This window comes from Pinus tabuliformis, chromosome X (genome assembly GCF_031772625.1).
Source record: "Pinus tabuliformis cultivar Carrire ecotype Pingquan chromosome X, CPIR1, whole genome shotgun sequence".
Taxonomy (NCBI): domain Eukaryota; kingdom Viridiplantae; phylum Streptophyta; class Pinopsida; order Pinales; family Pinaceae; genus Pinus; species Pinus tabuliformis.
Window position 1 is genome coordinate 722792365 of NC_142308.1, and position 23167 is coordinate 722815531.

Genomic DNA, 23167 nt, shown 5'->3' on the forward strand with positions numbered 1-23167 from the left:
CCTTACATTCCATATGGTTCTCAAGGAATGGTTAATCAACCTTACACCATTCAGTCTAGGGAGTACATTCAGCCTGGCTCGTCCACCTTCCAGGGTGGTTATGACTAGATTCAGTTCGAAAATTTTCTAGGAACTGTTCAAGTACCCTTGCAACAGCAAGGACAGCCTATACAACAACAAGGGAAACCTTTCTTTCCGCAAGGGAAACTTTTGTTCCAGCAAGGGCTTTTCGCGCAACAGCAAGGGAAAATGATCCTGCAATAAGGTCAACTGCAATGTTAGGTCCCTATAATACTAGTGATTCCCCCATTATTATTGCCATTGTATCCCTTATTGTTATTGTTGTGCCCCTATTGTCCCCATATTGTTATTATTGTGCCCCATAGAATCCCTCTATTTTTATTTTTGTTCCTTTATATTATTATTGTTAGGTCGGCTTGGTTATATTGTGACCCCTTAGACTCCTATATATAGAAAGGAGGTTTTGTCATTTGAATCATCCAAGAATTGTTCATTTGTGTAATGTAAAGGAGGTTGCCCCCTCAAAGAGGCTTACTTCTAAGGTGTTCATCTATCTTTTCTATCTTTTTGTGAGCTGGTTTCATAACATTTGGTATCAGAGCTTTGGATTCTAGGGTTTCGCTACTCCAAACAGGTCATCGTGGAATTTTATCTATAACTTTTTTTCTGCGACGTGTCAGAAGCTAAAAAATAAAACCCATTTGAGACAAAATCGCGCTGAACCTCCAGTATGAATTTCAAATTTTGTCTTGCTATATTTTCAGAGATATGATCTGAGGAAGTTAGGGTTTTTGAAAGCTCCAGAATTTCATCTACATCAGGTCATCGTGGAATTTTCATTATCACTATTTCTCTACGAAGTTTTAGAAGATAAAAGAAAAAACCATTTGAGAATAAATCGTTCTAAATCTCGGCTCTGAATTTAGGATCCTGTCTCACTATATATTCATAGATATAATCTGAGGAAGTTAGACTTTTTGCAAACCCCCGAATTACATTCCAAACAGGTCACCTTGGGAAAATCATCATAACTTTCGCTATGAGCATCGGATTGAATTTTCGTCAGAAGTTATAGAAAGAGGATGGATTGTAGTTGTTTTGGGTATCATTTTTAGAACCTAAGGTTGAAACAGTGACCCACGGAACGTCGTACAAATTCTCTCTACTGAACCAGTCTATACTCAGGTCATTATGGGAGATTTGGCATAACGTTTCATTGAAGAATCCAATCTTGATCAGACTTGCGGGGTTAGAAAGATTACTCAGAGGGTTACCACAGGAAGAAATTTCAGACTTGTGAGATCCAAAATTATAGAGATACATTAGATTCAATATCGAGCTCCTATAAAGTGAAAAAATGTGAGTAGTTTTTTTTTTAAATTTTGGATAAGCTTGGTTTGGAAAATTAGTTTGAAGGAATTCAAAGGGAATAGTGAAGCATTATTATCGGTAATTGATGCCCCGAGCAAAGAAAATGGAAACACTTAGTAAGCAACCTGAAAGCTCTAGCATGACTCATGAAGAAGTGGAAGAAATGCAATATGATATATCAAAATTATGATACCAAGTGCAACAAATTTCACTCACACAAAAAGTAACAGAAAATAAGATGGATGGTTTAAAGAAAGACGTAGAAGCTAAGATGGATGGTTTAAAGAAAGGTGTAGAAGCTAAGCTGGATGATTTAAAGAAAGGCGTAGAAGCTAAGATGAATGACATGGGAGCTAATATGGATGACGTGGAGGCTAAGATGGATGGCATGGAAGCTAAGATGGATGATTTAAAGAAAGGCATGGAAGATTTGCGGAAAATTTTGACAAAGTTTCTACAAGAAATGCATGCTAATGGCGAAAGGGTAGGAAAGGGAACTCATGATGAGAAAAAAATAAATATTAATAATGATGTCATAGAATCAAACATTGGATCGAAGAACCACCATGTTCCAAAGATCGATATGAGGAAGTTTGATGGCAAGGATCCCGAAACATGGATACTATAGATGGAGCAATTTTTCGATCTCCATAATGTGAAAAACACACAAAAGGTACGCATTGAAACTTTATATTTGGAACCAAATCATTTTGTATGGTATCGATATATTTTCTCTCGTAAAAAAATTGTCACTTGGGCTATTTTTACGAATGAAATGATAGCACATTATGAGGATACAAAAAGCAATATTTTTTTTAGCCAATTGATAAATCTCAAACAAAAGGGTTCAATGACAGAGCACATTTAGGACTTCCGAAAATTGAATATAAGGGTAAAATATATTCCAGAGGAGCATAGGATTGATGTGTTCATAGGGACTTTAAAAGATAACATCCAACATGAGGTTCACCTTTGGGAACCAGATTCATTGGAGAAGGCATTCAGGTTGGCAAGAAAAAAGAAAAGCAAAATTATGGAAGCAAGGAAGCCTACCACTCACAATCATAAATATGGAAGTGTTACTGCCCCTAGCCATCCACAACCTACAAGGCTGACACCACAAAAATTGGAAGAAAAAAGAGCAAAAGGGCTTTGTTAAAGTTGTGATAGAAAATACACTAAAGGTCATAAGTGTGGAGAGAAGAAATTATTTTACATAGATTGTGAAGAGGAGGAAGAAAAGGAACAAGAAATGTCAAAAGAAGAAGATATACACCAAGAAAAAAGTATAAAAAGAAGAAATGAATCCGACCATATCTTGTAATGCATTGGCTGGAATTACCACTCCTCAAACTATCAAGATAGAAGGGCAAATGCACTCTCAAGAAAGGATGAGGATGTGGAAGCATTTATTTTGCGCCATTTCTATTATCCAACCAGATTGGATAAATGAAGCAAGGGATGAATGGAAGAATGACAAGGAAGTGTGGGCACTCATTCAAAAGATACAATAAGATCGCAGTACATATGATGCATTTAGCTGGAAAAATGATTCGTTATGGTACAAGGATTGGTTATACCTATGTAATAATTCCCAACTCAAACAAAAGATTCTTAGGGAATTGCAAACCTCTCCCTTAGGAGGGCACTCAGGATTTCTAAAAACCTACCGCAGGGTTAAGAAGGATTTTTTTTGGGATGGCCTTAAATCAAATATTCAAAAGTTTGTGGCGGAATGTTTGGTTTTCCAACAAAATAAAGTTGAAACAACTAAGACCCCATGACTATTAAAACCTTTATCCATTCCAAGCCAATGTTGGGAGGAGGTTTCAATGTATTTTATCACAGGTTTACCCAAGTCCGAAGGAAAGAGTGTTATGATGGTGGTAGTTGACAGACTTACCAAGTATGCACACTTTTGTGCATTATCTCATCCATTTAAATCGAGTACAGTTTCTACTGCATTTATGGAAACAATTCAAAATCTACATGGAAACCCAAAGATTATTGTAAGTGACAAAGATCCCAATTTCACTGGAAATTTTTGGATAGAATTATTTTCTTGTCCTGGTACTCAGTTAGCTCATAGCTCATCTTATCATCCTCAATCTGATGAGCAAACTGAGATAGTAAACAAATGTTTCGAAGGATATCTTCATTGCTTTGTATCTGATAAACAGGCACAATGGGTCAAATGGTTGCCTCTCGCTGAATGGTGGTATAACACTTCCTTCCATACTGCAACAAAAATGACCCCATTTATGGCACCTTATGGATATCATCCACCATCCATCACATCATATTTAAGAGAAAATTCTAAGGTTCAAGCAGTGGAAGATCACATCAAGCATCATCAACAAGTTCTCCAACTCTTAAAGGTTAACCTCACCTTGCCACAGAATAGAATGAAACAACAAGCAGATTAACATCGCAATGAAAGAAGTTTTGATGTAGGTGATTGGGTATTCCTACAGCTACAACCATATAAACAAATGTCCCTCAAGCAAGCTAAGAAGGATAATAAATTATCACCAAAGTATTATTGTCCGTACAAGGTGTTGCAAAAGATAGGTACTATGGCATACAAATTGGAGCTTCCTACAGCTTCCCAAGTGCACCCAGTTTTCCATGTTTCATGCTTAAAGAAGGTTATACGTGACAAGCTTCCAGTTCAAACAATATTGCTAGAACTTGATGAGGAAGGAAAAATCATATTGGAACTTGAAGCAGTCAAAGAAACAAGAACTCGATAGTTACGAAATCGATCAATTCCAGAGTATCTCATCAAGTGGAATAACTTACCCGTTGAAGATTCCACATGGTAGGATGATAATTTTATACAGAAACATCCAAAACTACTCAAGCATTGAGGACAAATTTTTTTTGAAGGAGAGGGGCATGTTAGGTCCCTATAATACTAGTGATTCCCCCATTACTATTGTCGTTGTATCCCTTATTGTTATTGTTGTGCCCCATAGAATCCCTCTATTGTTATTTTTGTGCCTTTATATTATTATTGTTCGTTCAGCTTGGTTATATTGTGACCCCTTAGACTCTTATATACAGAAAGGAGGTTTTTTCATTTGAATCATCCAAGAATTGTTCATTTGTGTAATGTAAAGGAGGTTGCCCCCTCGAAGAGGCTTATTTTTAAGACATTCATCTATCTTTTCTATCTTTTTGTGAGTTGGTTTCATAACATGCAACAACTGCAAGGTCAACCATTGCAATAGTTGCAGCAAACTGTGTAGCAGCAAATGAAATATGCTCCACACGACTCCCATCCCATGTCCTCGCAAGGCCAACCTTTGCAGCCCCAGGGTCAACCCTTGCAAGGACAAGGCCAAGGTCAAGTCCTGCAGCAGCAGGCCCAAAATCCTAATGTCCTAGGTCAACAGGTCTATAATCCTTCTTGCCAAGGTTATCAAGTACTAAACCCTAACGCCCTAGGTCACCAAGTTCAAAATCCTCTTGGTAAAGGGCAATAGGTACAAAATCCATATGTCTGAGGGCAACAAGTGTATCAACCTTATGCCCAAGGACATCAGGTCCAAAATGCTCTTATTCAGGGACAACAAGTTCATCACCCGTATGTTCAAGGACAACATGTCCAATATCCATATGTCTAAGTTCAATAGGCTCAACAACCTTTTAACCCATACATTGCTTATCAGCAACCTATGGCTGGACAGTTCCAAGGTATTCAAGGTCGAAATCCTCCCTATGGTCAACGTAACCCGCAATACGAGCATCATCAGATGCCATATGGCTAAAATCCCCCACCATGGGGCCAAAATCCTTACTATTAGGGATGGGCTCCTCCATTCGGACCTACTTATCGACCTCCTATGCCTTTTAACACCCAATTTCCATTCTTGGCCACACTCGAGTTGCCAGATGTATCTCGCCTTACAAATGATCCAATCCTTCATTCGCCATACTGGCCTTCGGTGCCGTCCAAGATACCAAGTGAATGTCCAAAGTTTAATGGGAAAGCAAAAGAAGATCCTGAGGCCCATGTGATGACATATCACCTCTGGTGCTCTTCGAAATTTTATGTTGACAATTCCATTCGTATCTGTCTTTTCCAACAAACCCTCATAGGTTTTGCAGCCATGTGGTACATCGAGCTTCCTCGAAGTACTTACCATGACTTTAACTCTTTGGCCATGGCTTTCCTCACGCATTTTCTGTTGTCGGTTCGCTATGAAACTAGCACCTATTTGCTCACATCGCTTAAGCAAGATACTACAACACACATCTCCGATCACATCCATGAATGGAGGCATAGACGTCGCCTGATCAAATTTGAGAGTGTTGATGAGTTGCTCACTGAATGGTTCACTAAATCATTTGTGGCCCTGATTTCTCACGATATAGGTATGGGTGGATGCGTTACAGAAGAGCAGGTGATTGCTCATGCCCAATACTTTGATCTAGTTTACTCTCAATCTGGAACTTTGTACGAGTTATTACCCGATGCTTCGTGGCCATCATCCGATCCCACAGCATCAAAGTCACAAGTTGTACCTCCTGTCGATGGAGTTATCGGTTAAATATCCCATACCCCTACTAAATCTTCTTCCAAACAGAATTCGGTCTCAAATGTTGTTGTTAATAGTTCTTCCTAGAATCCACCTGGCCTTGGTAAAACCTCATAGTTCCATGCTGTCTAGTCTACCACGGTGGAAAAATCCTTGAAAGGTAAGAAGAAAGGCAAAGGCAAGGGTAAAGCTGATGCCCCAAAACAAGGTCCTCCCAAATCATCTGTTGGTGAATCTTCACAATGAAAATGTAAGTATCCCTACCTCATTTGTGAGGAAGATCACTACACTAAGGACTTTCCCCAATAATCTGAAGTTAGTCGCTTGTTCAAAGGGACCCCCACTATTCTTAAAGAGCCATTTCTGTCTCAGCAAACCCAAATGGTAGACCAACCTCAATCTGCTTCCTCAAGATCTCAAGTGTTCATGATGAGTATGCCTATTAACGTGGCTACTAGATTGAAATATTATCAAACTCCTGCCTTGGCAGCTAGGAAAGAGAAAGAAGACACCCTCTTCATATCGAGCACCCTAAACCTTATTCCTCTATTTGGCCACCCTCTCGAGGTGTGCTACAGAAATCCTTGTACAATCCTAATGCCCGAGCCACTTAGCACTACAATATTGTTGAGGATTTGGCTCAGGCGCCGTCAGCTATGTTGGCTTTCGAGGTGCTCCAAAGTTGTCGATCACAGCGGAAATCTTTGTTGTCATCTATTAAGGGTATCGATCCCATCGATTCCAATTTGATATGTTTTGATCTAGAGAATTATGTTTCGCGCCTCCCTCATTGGATTGCCTTTCTCATTTAGGTAATCATCAATGATAAGACCATCCACACAACTGTCATCGATGAAGGTGCTTCCACCTGCATCATTTCAACTCATGTTGGAAGGCTATGGCTTCTCTTGCTTTGAACCATCTCTAAACACTTTGGAATCTTTCGATGGGTGCGATTCGTGACCCTTCGGTGTCTTACCTAACCTTGCCATTACTTTGGAAGGCAAGACAATGGAGGTCGAGGTAGAGATTGTTGACACCAATCTCAATTATAATCTTCTATTCAACCGGAGCTAGACCCATGCTATGCATGCTGTAGCCTCCTCCCTATTTTGTGTGATTCGTTTTCCCTATCAAGGGAATATTGCCACTATCGACCAACTGTCTTTCTTTGCCTCTTCCTCCTCGAATGGCAATATTCCATACATCAAGCACACTGGTGCTCCCTATGAGAGTGTGGAGGTAGGTATTTTTAAAAATTCTGCCTTGATGGGAATTTTTCCACTCCCACCTCCTCATGTTGCCTCTGTCAACATGGTCTTGGTTAAATCTGATCCTTGGGTCATACCTTCACCAGATCTTGTTGATACATGGGGTGAGGTTATGCCGCTTAGTCCCGCCGAATTAAATTACGTGGAAATTGTCTTGGATTCAAGTTCTGCATCCTCTGATTCCTTCATTTCAAAGACCTCTTTCGATACATACTCTCAATCCCCATGGCTTGGTGCTTCGAAATCACCTAATCACTTAGTCGAGACCTTCCTTACTGATGAAGGTATCATGGAAATCATGTCTCTCAAGGAACCACCTTAGATTGATACTCATCATCGCTCCTCATTCTTGACTCGTTCGACAGTTATGTCTACCGCATTCAAAGAGTCCTCCTCTCTGTTTCCCCCATTGATCAGGACTCATGAAGTATGGTTGGAAGGAAATTTTGGTAATATTACCCAAACGATGCCGATTGATATTTCTATCAAGCCTGGTATCGTTGAACATGTGCATATTAGGGTATCTTTTTCTACGGATGAGATCAAGACTTATACTCATCTATTTCAGGAATTCCATGATGTGTTTGCGTGGTCCTACAAAGAAATGCCCAACATTGATCCTAGCATCATTGTGCACAAAATACCAACTTATTCACACGCGAATCCCATTCGCCAACGGCTCTGCCCAGTGCACCCTTGGAAGGTCATGGCCATCAAGGGTGAAGTTGAAAAAATTCTCAAAGCTTGGTTCATCTATCCCATCCCTCTCACAGATTGGGTGTCCAATATCATGCCGGTGACTAAGAAACAGGGCTCGATCCATGTTTGCGTTGATTATCGAGATCTCAATCATTCTTGTCCTAAAGATAACTATCCTACTCCCTTCATTGATGAATGTGCCGAGAGCGAGATCTTTTCCTTTATGGATGGTTTTTCTAGTTGCAACCAGATCAACATTACATCGGCCAATCAATAAAAGATGGCTTTTATCTATCCGTGGGGTACGTTCGCATACCAAAAGCTCCCTTTCGGCCTCAAAACTGTTGGGGCTACGTTTCAGCGGGCAATTTCCTATGCGTTTCATGATATCTGCAACATTGTCCAAGCTTACTTGGATGACCTTCCCGCTCATTCTCGTAAGCACCAAGATCGCCCAGACATTCTTCAGTAGATTTTTCTACGCTGTAGACACTATAACATACGGTTAAACCCGCATAAATGTGTTTTCTATGTAGAATATGGACGACTCCTCAGCTTCATCATTTCCAATGACGGTATTCGCCTTGATCCGCTGAAAGTCAAGGCCATTGTAAATTTACCACGTCCATCTTTATTGCACCAACTCCAGAGCTTGCAAGGAAAGGAAAATTTTCTACGTCGTTTTATACCCAATTATGTTGGGCTAGCTACAAGATTTACTCGGTTGTTAAAACAAGGAATGCCCTTTGTATGGGATGAGGTGGCCCAAAAATCTTTTGATTTTCTCAAGGCCGTCCTCTGTTGCACCCTTCAGGTTATTATCGAGATTACTTCCTTTACCTAGCCGTATCCCCTAGCACCATTGCTAAGGTCTTGGTCTAAGACGACAACAAAGGCAATGAACATGTTATCTACTACCTTAGTCGTAATATCCTCGACACTAAAATGCATTATGCACATGTTGAGAAGTTGGATTTGGTTGCCATTCAGGATGTTCAATGCTTTCGGCACTACATCCTTTTGCGCACGACTACAGTGATTTCCAAATGAAACCCCATGACCTATGTCCTAACTCATCAGTTTCTGGGGGAAAATATTCTAAATGGATCGTGATCCTACAAGAATTTGATTTGGTATTTACTACTGCCAAATCTAAGAAGTCACTTGTTTTCGCTGAATTGATTTGTTCCCTTCCCTCTAAGTCTCTCCCTGCTGATGCAGATGAACAACTTCTGGATGAGACTCTCTTCCTAATTAGCATCATTTATCCATGGTACGGTGATATCATCGTGTATCTCCAAACATCCATGTTCTGGTCCGTGTTGACTAAGGATGATCGCCGAAGGATTGGGGATCACTCCCAGCCCTACCGTATTATTGGCGATACTTTATACCATGTCGATGTTGATTCAGTTCTTCGTCAGTGCCTTACAACCGAGGAAGCTGAAAGAGTTCTCAATGATTGCCACTCTGGGGCATGTGGTGGTCATATGTCTAGTTACCTACCACTCAAAAAATCCTTCGCGCTGGTTATTTCAAGCCATCTATTTTTAAGGACTGCATCCTTGTTGTTCTCAAGTGTCATGAATGCCAAATTTACCAACACAAGATGCATGCCCCACCTGCTCACCTACACCCCGTCATTACCGTTGGTCCTTTTGCCAAATGAGGCATTGATTATATGAGATGTAACCCTCGTTCAGCCGGGAGGCATGGCTATATGATCATCGCTGTGGATTATTTCACCAATTGGGCTAAAGCGATGCCTACATACTCTGCAGACAGTAAGACGGTGGCTCAATTCCTTTTCAACCATGTTATTTCTAGGTTCGACATACCTCAAGCCATTTTCACAGACCATGGCTCCCATTTTAGAGATTACATGATGGCTAAGCTGACATCCACATTGGGCTTGCACCACAATGGATCGACTCCATATTACCCTCGGGCCAACGACCAAGTTGAAGCCATAAATAAGGTTTTGGTTACAATGCTTCAGCATACTGTTGGGATGCACAATTCAAATTTTCATATCATGCTCTTTTTAGCTTTGTGGGCTTACCGAACCTCAACCAAAGATGCAACTAGTTTCACACCATTCTAGCTGGTCTATGTTCTAGAAGAAACATTGTCAATCGAATGCGAGATTCCTTCACTTAGTTAGTTGCTGAACTCCTCCTTGAAACATCACCTCAGGAGGAATTCCTCTTGTATTTATAACGACTAGACGAGACTCGTCGTCTCGCTACCTTGGTCATCAAATCACAAAAGAAATGGTTCAAGTCACATTTCGATCAGTCGGTCTCCCCTCGCGTGTTCTCTGAGGGTGATTTGGTCTTACTATACGACCAAGCTAGTGATAAGCTAGGGGCTGGCAAGTTCGAACCCATGTGGCATGGGCCCTACATTATGAAATGTGTTTTGCATAAAGGCGCCTATGAGATTATTGATCATGAAGGAAATACTCTGGATAAGCCCTAAAATGGCCTTTACCTCAAGAAGTACTATGCTTAGATAATTTTTCATGGATAGTTATGTACATTAGTGTGTCATTCATTTTTATGCAGTGTGGTTTTATGCATTAGTTTTCAAACAGCTTTGTTATTGACTATGATTTTCTTGCTTTGCAGATGTTTGTGACTCCTCACATAAGTTTCGCTGATGGTGCTTGTCGTAGTACCCAGAACCTATCATCCACGGCATGGGCTATTTATGACCCTAATGGTGAGTTTATTGACCTTTAAGGTATCTGTCTAGGTCGCACAACTAACAACATTTTTGAATACAGTGCGGTCATCGAACTGTTGTCAGAATCCATTTCTCTCGACATTAGATAGTTGGTTGTCAACGTGGTGATAATGTTTGATACATCAGAACCCTGAAAAACAATATGTATGTCCAAAATAACAGCGGCGGCTTGCAAGCCTCATATATCCATGGCACACAAGCCTCAAAAACTGTAAGTGTTGGACCTAGGGATTAATCAGCATGGTGATCATGGTAGCATGATACAACTTGTGCAACACAAGTTAGCAACCAACGGATCCAATCCGAGACTCCCACCGTGTGTCTCTGGTACTAACGAGGAATGTCTCCTACCCGAGCATACTCCAGGATACCGCGAGTCAACCCCTCAAGGTTCCTAGCGATCTCCTCCTCGTTGTCACTCCCCTCATGATAAGAAGTGACAACATCAATTGGGCAGGGGACGTTCCTGGCTATTAGGGACATCCCAGCAGGCTGCTATAGTCCAACGTTTTCATTAACAGAAATGTTATAAGCACATATATACCAAAAACGATTAAAAAATCTCAAAATTAAAAGTTTGATTTTTTACCTTCATCATCGAAACATTCTCCATATGGTAAGGGCATATCCAGATCTCCACGGAAGTCAGTGCCACTGTATGGCCAGTCCTCTACGATGATCTTCTGTCATCATAGCCATGAAAATAATGTAGTTTGTATGACATGTGCTGACCCCCAATGATCTTGGGCATCAAACAACTCCAGTGGGCCATCCGTAGATCTCGTGGCATAGTAGGATCTACCTCAGTCAGCTGATATTGGAACAGTGGCACCCATTCCAAGAAAAAGGTCACAAGCACAGATCTGAAGAAAAAAAAATTTAGATTCCCCGCCTTAGCTTTGGATAGCTGGCGCTTTATGTTGATCTTCATGGCCTCTACCCAGTTGAAGATCGTAGGTGTTGTATAGTCGATAGAATATAGGAACTTCGACTTGTTGGTCTCATGTTCTGCTTGGGACCTTGCCACTCTGTTGATGGTCAACAGAAGCACTCTCAGTGTTAGATCCTGAACACTGGAAATCTCAATCTTCCCACTTTTGGATTTCAGGGCCTTAGGGCAGTGTTCAACAAGCAATGAATATATGCTTTCCCCAATCGGTCATGACCCATACAAGTTGACTGGTTCCCCTCTTTGGGATAGTCTAGTGATGAAATATATATCTGCAGTTTCCAACTCTAGCTCCTAGTCACCAATGACAATTATCTCCCAATTTATGTCCCAAAGAATAATCAGGTACTGAAGCAACTTAGGTTGGGCCTGCATCCCGGGCGTGAGAAAGAATTTGAGGAGCCCACAAGCCCTCAAAGCTTCCTAGAAATTTGGATCATTCAATACCTAGGTGTCCACATCCTCATGTTCCCGTTCTTTCCAGTCCACCATTTTCGCCGACACTTTCCTGCAAAAGCCATTAATTTGAGTCAACAACCATGCTTGGTCCATAAAATTCAAGTTTTAATGGTGATTTTTTGAGGAAATGGGGTTTTTCCCTATTCTCGGTGCTAGTGCACTTGTTTTGAAAACAGTTACGCTGATGGAGCGATAGGTTTTGTTAATCATCCACAGTCGGCGCGATTCTGTGCCTGAAAGTTGCGCCAACCAAGGGCGAAATTTTTTCAGCAAAACCCCCTCAAAAACCAAAAAAATGGTTAAAAATAGGAATAAATGACATGAAAATGGAGCCCAGGGCTTTGGCTCTTACCTGTAATTTGCGACTCAGCAAATGACCTCCCGAATCTCCCGCAATCTACGCTAGAACAATTAGGGAAAAATGAGTAAAAAGTCTTCACAGCATGGCTTTTCCTGAACAACTAGATAATACACCTTACCTTTTTTTGCACAGTGGCAGGTGATGGATGTTCAACGATGACGATAAGTCATGTTTCATCTCTTTTCTCGACTCGTTAAAACTCATATGAAAATATTGCTGAGTATTTTTCCCTTTTGACTAGTAAAAGAGAATAAGATGGGGGGTCTGCTTTCAAGCTCTTTTCTGATCCTTTAAAAATCAAAATATAGCCAAGCCCTTGTCACTTCGAACTTGTTAACGGATGGGAAATGTCATGCGCCCAGTATAAGTTTACCCATTTTTTGGGATGGGATGGACTATTTACAAAAAAGGTACTCCTTGATTGAAATGGTCAAGTGGTTCTCTCGAGTATCACTTTCTACCTTTTCGGGCTCAAGAAACACAAATTTATGAAAAGGCACCATGTGGAGTTTTCTTTTCCGTGTCTTTTTCAAACTCTCTAAACATGAAGAAGATATGGAGTTACACCTTTGTTGGACTCGTTAAAATATTAAACAACATCGAATTCATCACCATGATGAACATGAGCTTCTCCTTCCTGGGGCTCGTTAAACTTACTAGGTCGGATTCATCCAAAGGATGAAATTACAGTGCAAGCATATGCTATCCCCTTCAAGCTTTTGATTAAAAAATAATTGGGGTACCTGCCAGAAATGGTGGGGGAAAATTTGGAAATCTAATCAATTGTGTCAGTAGCTCACTCTTGAACATGACACTTTCTGCTTCCTGTTGGGTTGGGATATCCTCCTTTGTATTCTTTACCTTCTTGGGTTGGGCCATTTATTTTTGTCTTCCATTTGATCCCTGCCATGTTGTCATGACCACTGATCCTATGGATCCAAAAGCTGACAAACTTCCAGTTGTGTCACCGATATGTTCAAGAGTTGTCCTTCTGCAGTTACACTTACCTCTGATTCTCTGTATCATCCAAAATCATTTTGCATCCCTTTGTCTCGTGTCGATGATGTTGGATACATTATGGCCCTCCTTCGACACGGTCACTTCCTGTTAACTTCAACTCATTATCTGGGAAGTTGACTGCGAGACTCCCTTCCAATACCTTAGAGCTTGCATGCCCTAATGGAAAGTTCTTCACACTCGACGAAAAGTTCACATCATTAGCTTTCGATCGAGTGATTTCACGGGTGTTCAACTTCAGTTCCTCTATTCACATTTCGTGGATTGTGCTGATAGTACCTTGAGGACCATTGTCATTATTCGTGGTTTCTCTCGTGCTTGTTAACAATTTACATCATCGACTGGTAGTCAAGCGACTTTCTAGCATGTTCGAAGTCAACACATTTATTCACATGTTAGGATTTGTACTTTGATCAGGTCGTGTTGGAGTGCAAGACCTTGGGCTCAGATCACAAAAGTCTAGGTTATGAAGTGATGCGATATGGATATGTTGATATACATGTCTTTTTCATATGGATGGCTGCGACCATACCATGAGTTATCATTTATGGTCCTTCTCATTATTTGATGGCTGCGACCATACCTTGGTTTCATTATGATTCTCTTTAAACAGATGGTTGCACCCTTGCCTAGATCCATTTACATGATCATTCTCTAGATGGTTGCGTCCATGCCACGATTCATGTCTCATTTAACAGTGTTCTTAGTTATGTATATGTATCTATACTTTCTTGTAGGTTTTCCAATGGTAGACTATGGTTCCCCGCACTAATTTATAAAGTGTTTCATCCCTAACTCTAGTTCGGCCTTCACGCTTTAGGGGGCATCTGTTACACAAAATTTTGTCACTATACCTATACTCCCTGTTCCTTGACCCTAGAGGACCTCTACAGTGAACCCCACATGCTTTCCCTTCATGAAGAAACTCCCATTATGTCCCTCTTCATGAGCATATCAATTCCCTTTTGCATTATTTCCCCTGAAACTTCTATTTTTCCCAGTTTACAAGACCAGTGCTAATGGTCCTTGTCTTCCTTGTGCTGATATGTAGGGATTAACACTGTCCCTAGCACCGACCGGAGTGACTGAGTTGTGTTCCAGTCATGCCAGTCCTATTATGGAAAGTTTTTTAAATCAAGAGCCGAAGCTTCCAGCTCTAGAAGCTTTGTAACGAAAGTCTGGTAAATGGTTTGGCCAGGTGGGGTTGAGGATGTCAATTTGGGCTCCTTTCCCCTATAATTATGGAACTTCCTCAAGGGATAAGACCTTCTCCCATGAGAATAGGATCCATCTCCCATCCATCCATCCTATATAAACTTCTCTTTTTCCCAAGCACAAGCTAGTGTTAATGTTTGTGTGCTAGTTCTATTTTGGTTTGGAGTAAACAACAAGCTATTCATAGTTGTAGCTCTCTAGTTGTGTGAGGGAGAAGTGTGATTTGGTTTGGAGTGAAGCCTAAAGGGAAGAGAGTTAAAGCTATTGTTGTTGAGGTCATCATGGAATGATAGAAAAATTTTGTGGGAACCTGGTCTTGTCAAAGGAGAATAGAAACATCAAGACAATGGTTGTAATCTCTTCTTGATTGAATATATATGCAACTATCGATTGATTTCCTACATCATTTTTCATCTTACATATTCATGGCTTAATGTTTCTTGACTTGTTAAGTAGGATGAATTACAATTTGTCTGTTATCACAGTTGTTGTTTGCTATTGTTTACTTGTTTCAGGTGTTTGAAGAAGGAAGCGAGAGATCGCTGGAGCAAGCAAGAAAGGACATCATAAAACAGGATAAGTGTACTAAGAGGTAGGCCCTCTTAATTGGTACTAACCTAAGGAAATCTTCCATAGAATGTATTTGTTGTGGCTAGACCCATTATCGGGCTAGAGGAATTTGTTTGTGTCCGCACATATAATTTTACTTCACCACAGGCTTGCCAGACGAGCCCTCTATTCCATCCTCCAATGCCTCCATGAAAGGGTACGGCTGACCTTCGTGCAGCCCTAGCCCTCGATCTAGATACTTTCCTGCTACTAAGGCAGCGTACCATGCAGATTCCTAGACTAGTCTAATTGTCTTACTTATCTTATTAGATACTCACAGTTAGCACTACATAAACAGATATTCTTATATGCATTCAGTTATCCAACATAATCATACACATTCACACACCACATAAGTATTATAAAGGAAATTCATACATAAAATGATAAGATGCATTAATTGGAACAAAGACATAGAAATTACAGAATACTTCTCTTTATTAATCTCTTCCAAGTGATTACAAACTCTATCCACCATGCGCACACAGCTACAGGGGTCCACGCACTCAGCTACAGACTTCTACCTAGGCCTCTGCGCACTCAGCTGCAGAGCCTCTACCTACGCTACGACCTGAAACTTAGACTTCTTACTTCAGAGCTATCACTCTCTTCCACGATCAATTATTTGATTGATTGATTACTCTAACTACTTAGAGCTTAGCTCTTTTTATACAATCCCATGGTCCGCAAACCATGGGTAGATCTCTTACAACTGACTTTTCTTTACAAAACTAAGGGCGGACAACCCTTTATGAATTATAACATCTACACACTCTGTGACCATAAAATGAGGAGTCTTTACAAGTTTCTTACAAAATTTGACCAAAATATGGGCTTTTAGCCCCAAAAATGTCCTTTGGGGAATCTGGGTCCCAACAGGCCACCAACACAAACATCGTGACTCGCCCTCAAGTCACTCGGTAGGTGTGGAAATCTTTGCGTGAAGTCCTTCTAGCTCGACCCGTATGACCGCAACTGCGGCCGTACACTAAGCTGCCGTCTGCTTCGCATCTTCCACTGTCTTCTTAGTCACTTCTCTTGTGCTGTCAGCATGAACCTTTTGTTGCATTGCCTATAGAGTCACAAGCTTGCCTTCGATATTCCCTGTCACTTCGTAAGCCTCATCTCGCTAGGGATTTAGTCTCTCCTTAAGCACTGCTTCATTGTGCAACATTGTATCCACCTGTTCCTTTAGTTGCTTGGCCTCCTACAGCTTGGCTAGTCTCTGTGTTAGCATGACGGTTCGTACTGTGCCCTTAACCTCATCGTAGCGCTGTTGTAGCTCGCGTGCTTCCATCTCTAGCCTATGTACGTTGGGGTCCTCCTACAAGCTTGTCAGGACCTCAAATGACTGCTCAAAAAACTACGTGCAGTCTGCTACTGCACTGTCCACCGCCGCTACTGCTTCTATGATAGTGGTCGCCCGTTGTTCCTTCACTTTTGGTGGAGTTGAAGGTTGGGCCCTCAACTGTAACTCTGTAATTTGTAGGTTCAACTCCAACTGAACCCACGCCATCTTAGTCTAAGTGTCACGCACCCCTATGGCCAACTTGCGGATGCGTACCTTGATTGGCTCCTCCTCCGGAATGGCCAACTCTGGGACCATTCTGCATGCCTCCTTAATGACCTACAAAATGTGCTTTCTATGATTGGTAGCCTCGGTCTCAGCGGAGATAGCAGCAATTCTCTATAGGGCCATCTACTTTTTATTTTTCTGTTATTCATTGATCACCTGGAGGGCGTAGTGTTCTTGGCCCCTCAGTTCTGCAATTACTCCATCCTGCAAGAGGTAGAGTGTTGCACATGGGAGCGCTACCAGGTTCAATTCGACTCCATTTATGGTGCTGACAGTGGGTTTGTCAGCCTCATTCTCTATGGTCAGTGCTCCATCCAATAGCACTATCGCACTGGAAGTCTTCGTGCGCAGCATACCGGCAGCCTCTAAATTACCGATATCCAGGTTGGTAGATACGATACCATCCTGCCACGCACAGGTCTGCAACTCCTACAACCCTGTCTGGATGGCCCATAAGATTATCTGTTGTTGTTATTCAAACTATTGCAGGGCCTCCATGGTGAAATCCCTCACTGTGTCACCGGTATCATGTAAATCGCCCTCTGTTAATGTCATGGGGTCTAGCGAGGCCTTTGTCGCCTTTGATTTCTTCATGGGGCCTCCCTTCTCCAGCTCTCTTGGGTGCTTGATGCAGGCAGATGTCTCCTGAGGGTCCATGTCGTGCTATTCATATGTTTCTTCCTCAATCTCAAGTGAAGGCGACCTCGCGCCTTTGTCAGAGCCTCGTTCTGTCACACCTGTCTTCTTCCCTGTCTACTACGCGGCCTCACTCTCCACCTGAGCCTTATCAACAGCCTCCTTCTTCCTCTTTTTGGCAAACTGTGTCATCTTAAGCTTGGCCTCCTCCTTTTTCTTCTACGCGGTGTACTTGCTTCCGCCCACCGCCAAATCTATTGCAGAGTGCCACTCTGCTGGCCATTGATCAAGCACCACATCAATGGCATCATCTATTGCTAGATACGGCAAGTTGTACCATTTCTACGCAAGGTCCTTCCGCACCCTGATGAACACTTGATGGAAGTCTGCTTTAAATTTAGCATAACCCTGCAGGTTGGCGTACACCGTAGGTGAAAATCATGGCTTAATGGGTATCTGAATGTTCATTTCCATCAAGATCCAAAAGATCTTGTTGTCCCTAACGCGCTACACGTCCTTGGTCGCCCATAGTGAAGCATACTTCATTGCTTCAGGTAGGTCTGGCATGACCAAAGGGAACTGGCTATCCTTTGGAAGCTCCCATGCTACTAGCACAATTGACAACAAGAGACATGCGTAGTGGAATGTCTTGCTCATCTCTTGTGCTTCGCGGCAGTTCGCCAAGAACTCTCTACGAAGGTAGTCCAACTAGTTGAACTGGTCTCCTTCAGCACACTATGCTGTGAGTGTGACAACAGGCATCGGCACCTCATCGACACAATTTTGATCTGGTGGTACCCTGAGAACATCTCTGTAAAGGAATATGCTTCCTAGCCACCTACATTGTCCAACACTTCATCAGTGAACGGAGTCAGGAAAGGATCATGTACGCAAGCATCATTCAGCTTTCTGAGATCCACGCATATCCTTATTTCATCCTTCTGCTTCTTCTCCTGTACCACCATTGGGCTTACCCAATCAGATTCTTCCATAGGCTCAATAATTCCTGCCGCGAGCATCTTATCTAGCTCTAAGCAGACCTTTTCCTTGTACTTCAAATTGAGATGGTAAGGCCTTTGCTTAACCGGCTTCGCGTCGGGTTTCAACGTGATCTTAATCATACCTAGGTCTCCAATTATCCCCTTCAGATCCGTGAACTTGGTAGGGAATAAATCCTAGTATTCGTGAAGTAATTCAGTGACATTATCCACCATCGCGTCGTCCCAGTAATCTCCAACCTTCACAATTTTTGGCTCTGCCTTCGTACCAATGTTCAATTGTTTCGTTTTCAGTGGCGTGTTATATTTGGATTCTCAACCTACTATCCTTCAACCTCACGGTGACCTTCTATTTCAGGGATGTTAATCTTTCACGGATCCTCGTCGTCTTCTTCAACAATTACATTATAAAATTCTAGCGCGTGACTCAGCTGAGTAGCCCATTCAGGCTGCATCACATCTAAGGGATCCTGCAGTATCCTAAAGATTGTTGCTTTCACCTCTTGTAGTGCTTCATCAATACTATCAAACCTGTCTTCAAAACTAAATGTCATGATGAATTCTTCGTGCAGAATATCCCATTCACCTATCCCATTGCGAAGCTCTATTTCTACATACCATTTCATTGGGAAAATATCCAGCGTATGACAAAACAAGTGCACCCATTCAGGTTGGGGCAACGGAACCATTTGTTGGCTTGAAGGGGCCTGACCCAGGTTCAGTGTTAATTAGCCAAACAAATCCCTACACTACTGTTCCTTTCAGCATCAGCCCGCAGAGTGTGGACCGAACTCTCACCCGAAGTAGTACGGGGGGATGCTAGAACCAAGTTTCTGCACCCTGAGATGGTCGTGATGTCATTTTATTCCCTTTATTCCTGCCTTCGTGTAGGTCACTTCTCTCTAGAGCTTGCCAGAGGAGCCCTCTATTTCGTTGTTCAATGCCTCCATGAAAGGGTATGGTTGACCATCGTGCAGCCCTAGCCCTCGATCTAGACACTTTCACACTGCTAAGGCAGTGTACCACGCAGATTCCTTGACTAGTCTAAGTGTCTTATTTATCTTATTAGATACTCATAGTTAGCACCACGTAAACAGATATTCTTATGTGCGTTCAGTTATCCAACATAATCATACAAATTCGTGCATCACATAAGCATTATAAAGGAAATTCATACATAAAATGATAAGATGCATTAATCGGAACAAAGACACTGAAATTGCATAATACTTCTCTTTATTAATCTCTTCCAAGTGATTACAGACTCTATCCACCCTGCACACATAGCTGTAGGGGTCCACGCACTCAGCTGTGACTTCAACCTAGGCCTCTGCACACTCAGCTGAAGAGACTCTACCTACGCTATGACCTGAAACTTATACTTCTTACTTCAGAGCTATCACTCTCTTCCACGATAAATTGATTGATTGATTGATTATTCTAACTACTTAGAGCTTAGTTCTTTTTATACAATCCCATGGTCTGCGGACCATGGGTAGATCTCTTACAGCCAAATTTTCTTTATGAAACTAAGGGCAATCAACCCTTTATGACTTATAACACCTAGTGCTCAGTGACCACAAAATACGGAGTCTTTACAATTTTCTTACAAAATTTGACCAAAATATGAGCTTTTAGCCCCAAAACTATCCTTTGGGGGATCCTATTCCCAACAGGTAATGTAGAAACTTTTGCAGTGTGTAGACCATCACCAACCCTTCGCGATCTATGGTTGAATATTTCTTCTCTGTTTTTGATAATTTCCTACTCATGAAGGCTATTAGATGATCTATCTCGCCTTCTCCTGGCTGGGTCAATACTGCTCCTAACGCAATACAAGAAGCATCTACATGAACATGAAACTCTTTCTTCCAGTCTGGAAACACCAAAATGGGCTCAGTCACCATCTTTTCCTTTAACACATCTAGACTGTGCTGAAACTCCTCATCCCAGTAGAAAGGTGTGTCCTTCTTCAGTAATTTCTCCATTGGCATAGTTATCTAGGTATAATCTTTGATAAAATTGCTATAGTAGCCAGTGTGCCCCAGTGTTGCGTGCAACTGCTTTACATTCTTCAGAGCTTCTAAATTGACAATAACATCTATCTTCATCAGTTCTACTATTAATCCTTGTTTACATACCACATGGCCTAGAAATATCCCATAAGGCACACAAAAGCTACATTTCTTCAGATTTAGGGAAATCTAGTATCTGCAACAAGTATCAAACATAAGACGCAGACTTGTAATGTGATGCTTTACAAATCCAAATACAATCCAGTCATCAAAATACACTTCTAGGAATTTATGGATGAACACTTTAAATGTTGCAATTACAACCCTTGAGAAGATCGTAGGCGCATTCTTAAGCCCAAATGGCATCACTATGTACCAAAAGCATCCCCACTCCATCGTGAAGGTTGTCTTACTACAATCCTCTGGCATGATCTTAATCTGATGGTACCCTAAGAACCCATCAGTGAATGAATAAGCTTCCTTCCCTCTGAAATTCTCCAAAAATTCATCTGTAAATGGTGTTGGAAATGTGTCATGAACACACGCATCGTTAAGCTTTCTCATATCTACACATATCCTGATTTCACCTTGCTGCTTCTTTTCTTGAACAACCATAGGGCTTACCCAATCAGACTCTTCTACTGGCTCAATGATTTCGGCCTCTAGCATTTTGTCCAGCTCTTTGCGTACCTTCTCCTTATACTTAGGATTTAGATGCTAAGGTCTTTGTTTCACGGGCTTCGCATCAAGATTTATGAGTGATCTTCATTACACCTAGATCCCCTACTATTCCTTTCAGGTCCAAGAACTTGGTAGGAAATAAGTCCTGGTATTTGCGCAGTAGTTCCGCCACTTTATAAACTATATCTTCATCCCAATAATCACCTATCTTTGCAAACTTAGTCTATGCATTGGACCCAATGTTTACTTGCCTAGTCTTCAATGGTTCTGTTATATCAGGGTTCGCTACTTTAGGTAATTCAACCTTGTGCTGCCCCTCGATGTCTGGAATTTTGATCTTCCATGGATCCTCTTCTTCTTCTTATGTAGTCACATTGTAGCATTCCAGCACATGGCACAGTTAGGTATTCCAATCTGGTTGAACCCATTCTACTGGCTCCTTAGGCATCCTGAATATTGCGGCCTTGATTTCCTGGAGCGCTTCATCAATAAACTGAAACCCATCCTCAAAGCTAAAAGTTAACAAAAAACATTCCCTCAGGATATCCCATTTGACCATCCCATGGCGTAGCTCCATTTCCAAGTACTAGTTCATCAGAATAGTACCGAGGGTGTGACAAAATATATGTACCCATTTAGGTTGAGGTTCCTCCCCCCAAGATTTAGTCCATCGCACAAAATTCTCGCAAGGATCATCCTTTCCACTATATTTTTTAGTCATACAGGTATTATTGTATCCAAAACTTAGCTTCATCATTCTCCCATATTCCTTCCAATCAACGAAGATATCCTTATGCATACTCCACCAACGGGCACGCATAGCCCACAGTGCCATATCAAGTGCTTATAATCGATGCTCTTATGTCACCTCTCTTTCAAACTCATCCAAAAATAAATTAACATCATTTAAGCCTTCATAGTGCAGAATATTTCTTACCTCCGTGGATACGCAATGAAGCAAATTTGTCATCATATTACATCGTAGCATAGAAACTTTGTGAAATCTATTCTGCCAATGCTCAAGTTCTTCATCTGAATCTGAGGTACAAGAGCTATATTTATCCCATGTAATTCACCCATATCCAATGGGATTGATCCAAACTTCATCACGTGCAGTAAAATTGTATATTTGATCCAAATCATCATCCTCTTCATAGTCATGGACCGGTTCAGTGCAGCACGGTCCTTCAACGGGATCTAGTTGCATAATAAACCTAAGCGCTTCTTCTCAAATGTCATTCTTCACTTCTTCAGATTAAATTACTGCATCCATGTCAAAGGCCAAATCAATTCCTAATAGCATAGGGTAAGGATTTCTATCATCCAATATTTTAATTACTTCAAAGTCATCCAGAGCACTTTCTCCCTCAATGTTTAATATTACCCTGTATAGGGGTCCCATAGGAATGATCTTCTATTGATTGGTCATACATAGTTATATAGGAGACCACGGTAGCATAGGTCTCCCCATCCTTTCCCATGTCTATTTAGGTAGTACGTTCGCATCAGATCCAATATCCAAGATGACTTGATCCATTACATATTCTCCAATCTGCATGGTCAACCTCATTTCGTGCCTTGTTCGCTTCTTATGTTTACCCGGTTTCCTCACAGTGCACTATCCTGGAGGAGTTCTAATTTTACCCATAAAATTTTCAATTAGCTCTTGGAACCCTTCTACTTCCTTCCTATCCCACATAAGCTTCATACAAGTTTACAAAAAAGTAACCAATAGTGAGGGATCCACATCCTGTGCTTCATTATTTTCAACTAGTTTTTCTTGACTCCCAGATGTAGAAGCCTCAGAAAATTTCTTCTTGGCTTCCATGAAAGTTTCTTTAGCCTTGATGAGATCAAATCCAACTTCTTTTTTGGTAGCCTTGTGCACCAAACCTTCAGTCTCTGACCGCTTTCCTTTATCTTCTCTTGTGGAAATGCCACTATATTAATGTTATGGTCCTCTTCGCGAGGCTCCACCCTCATCATATGTATGTTTT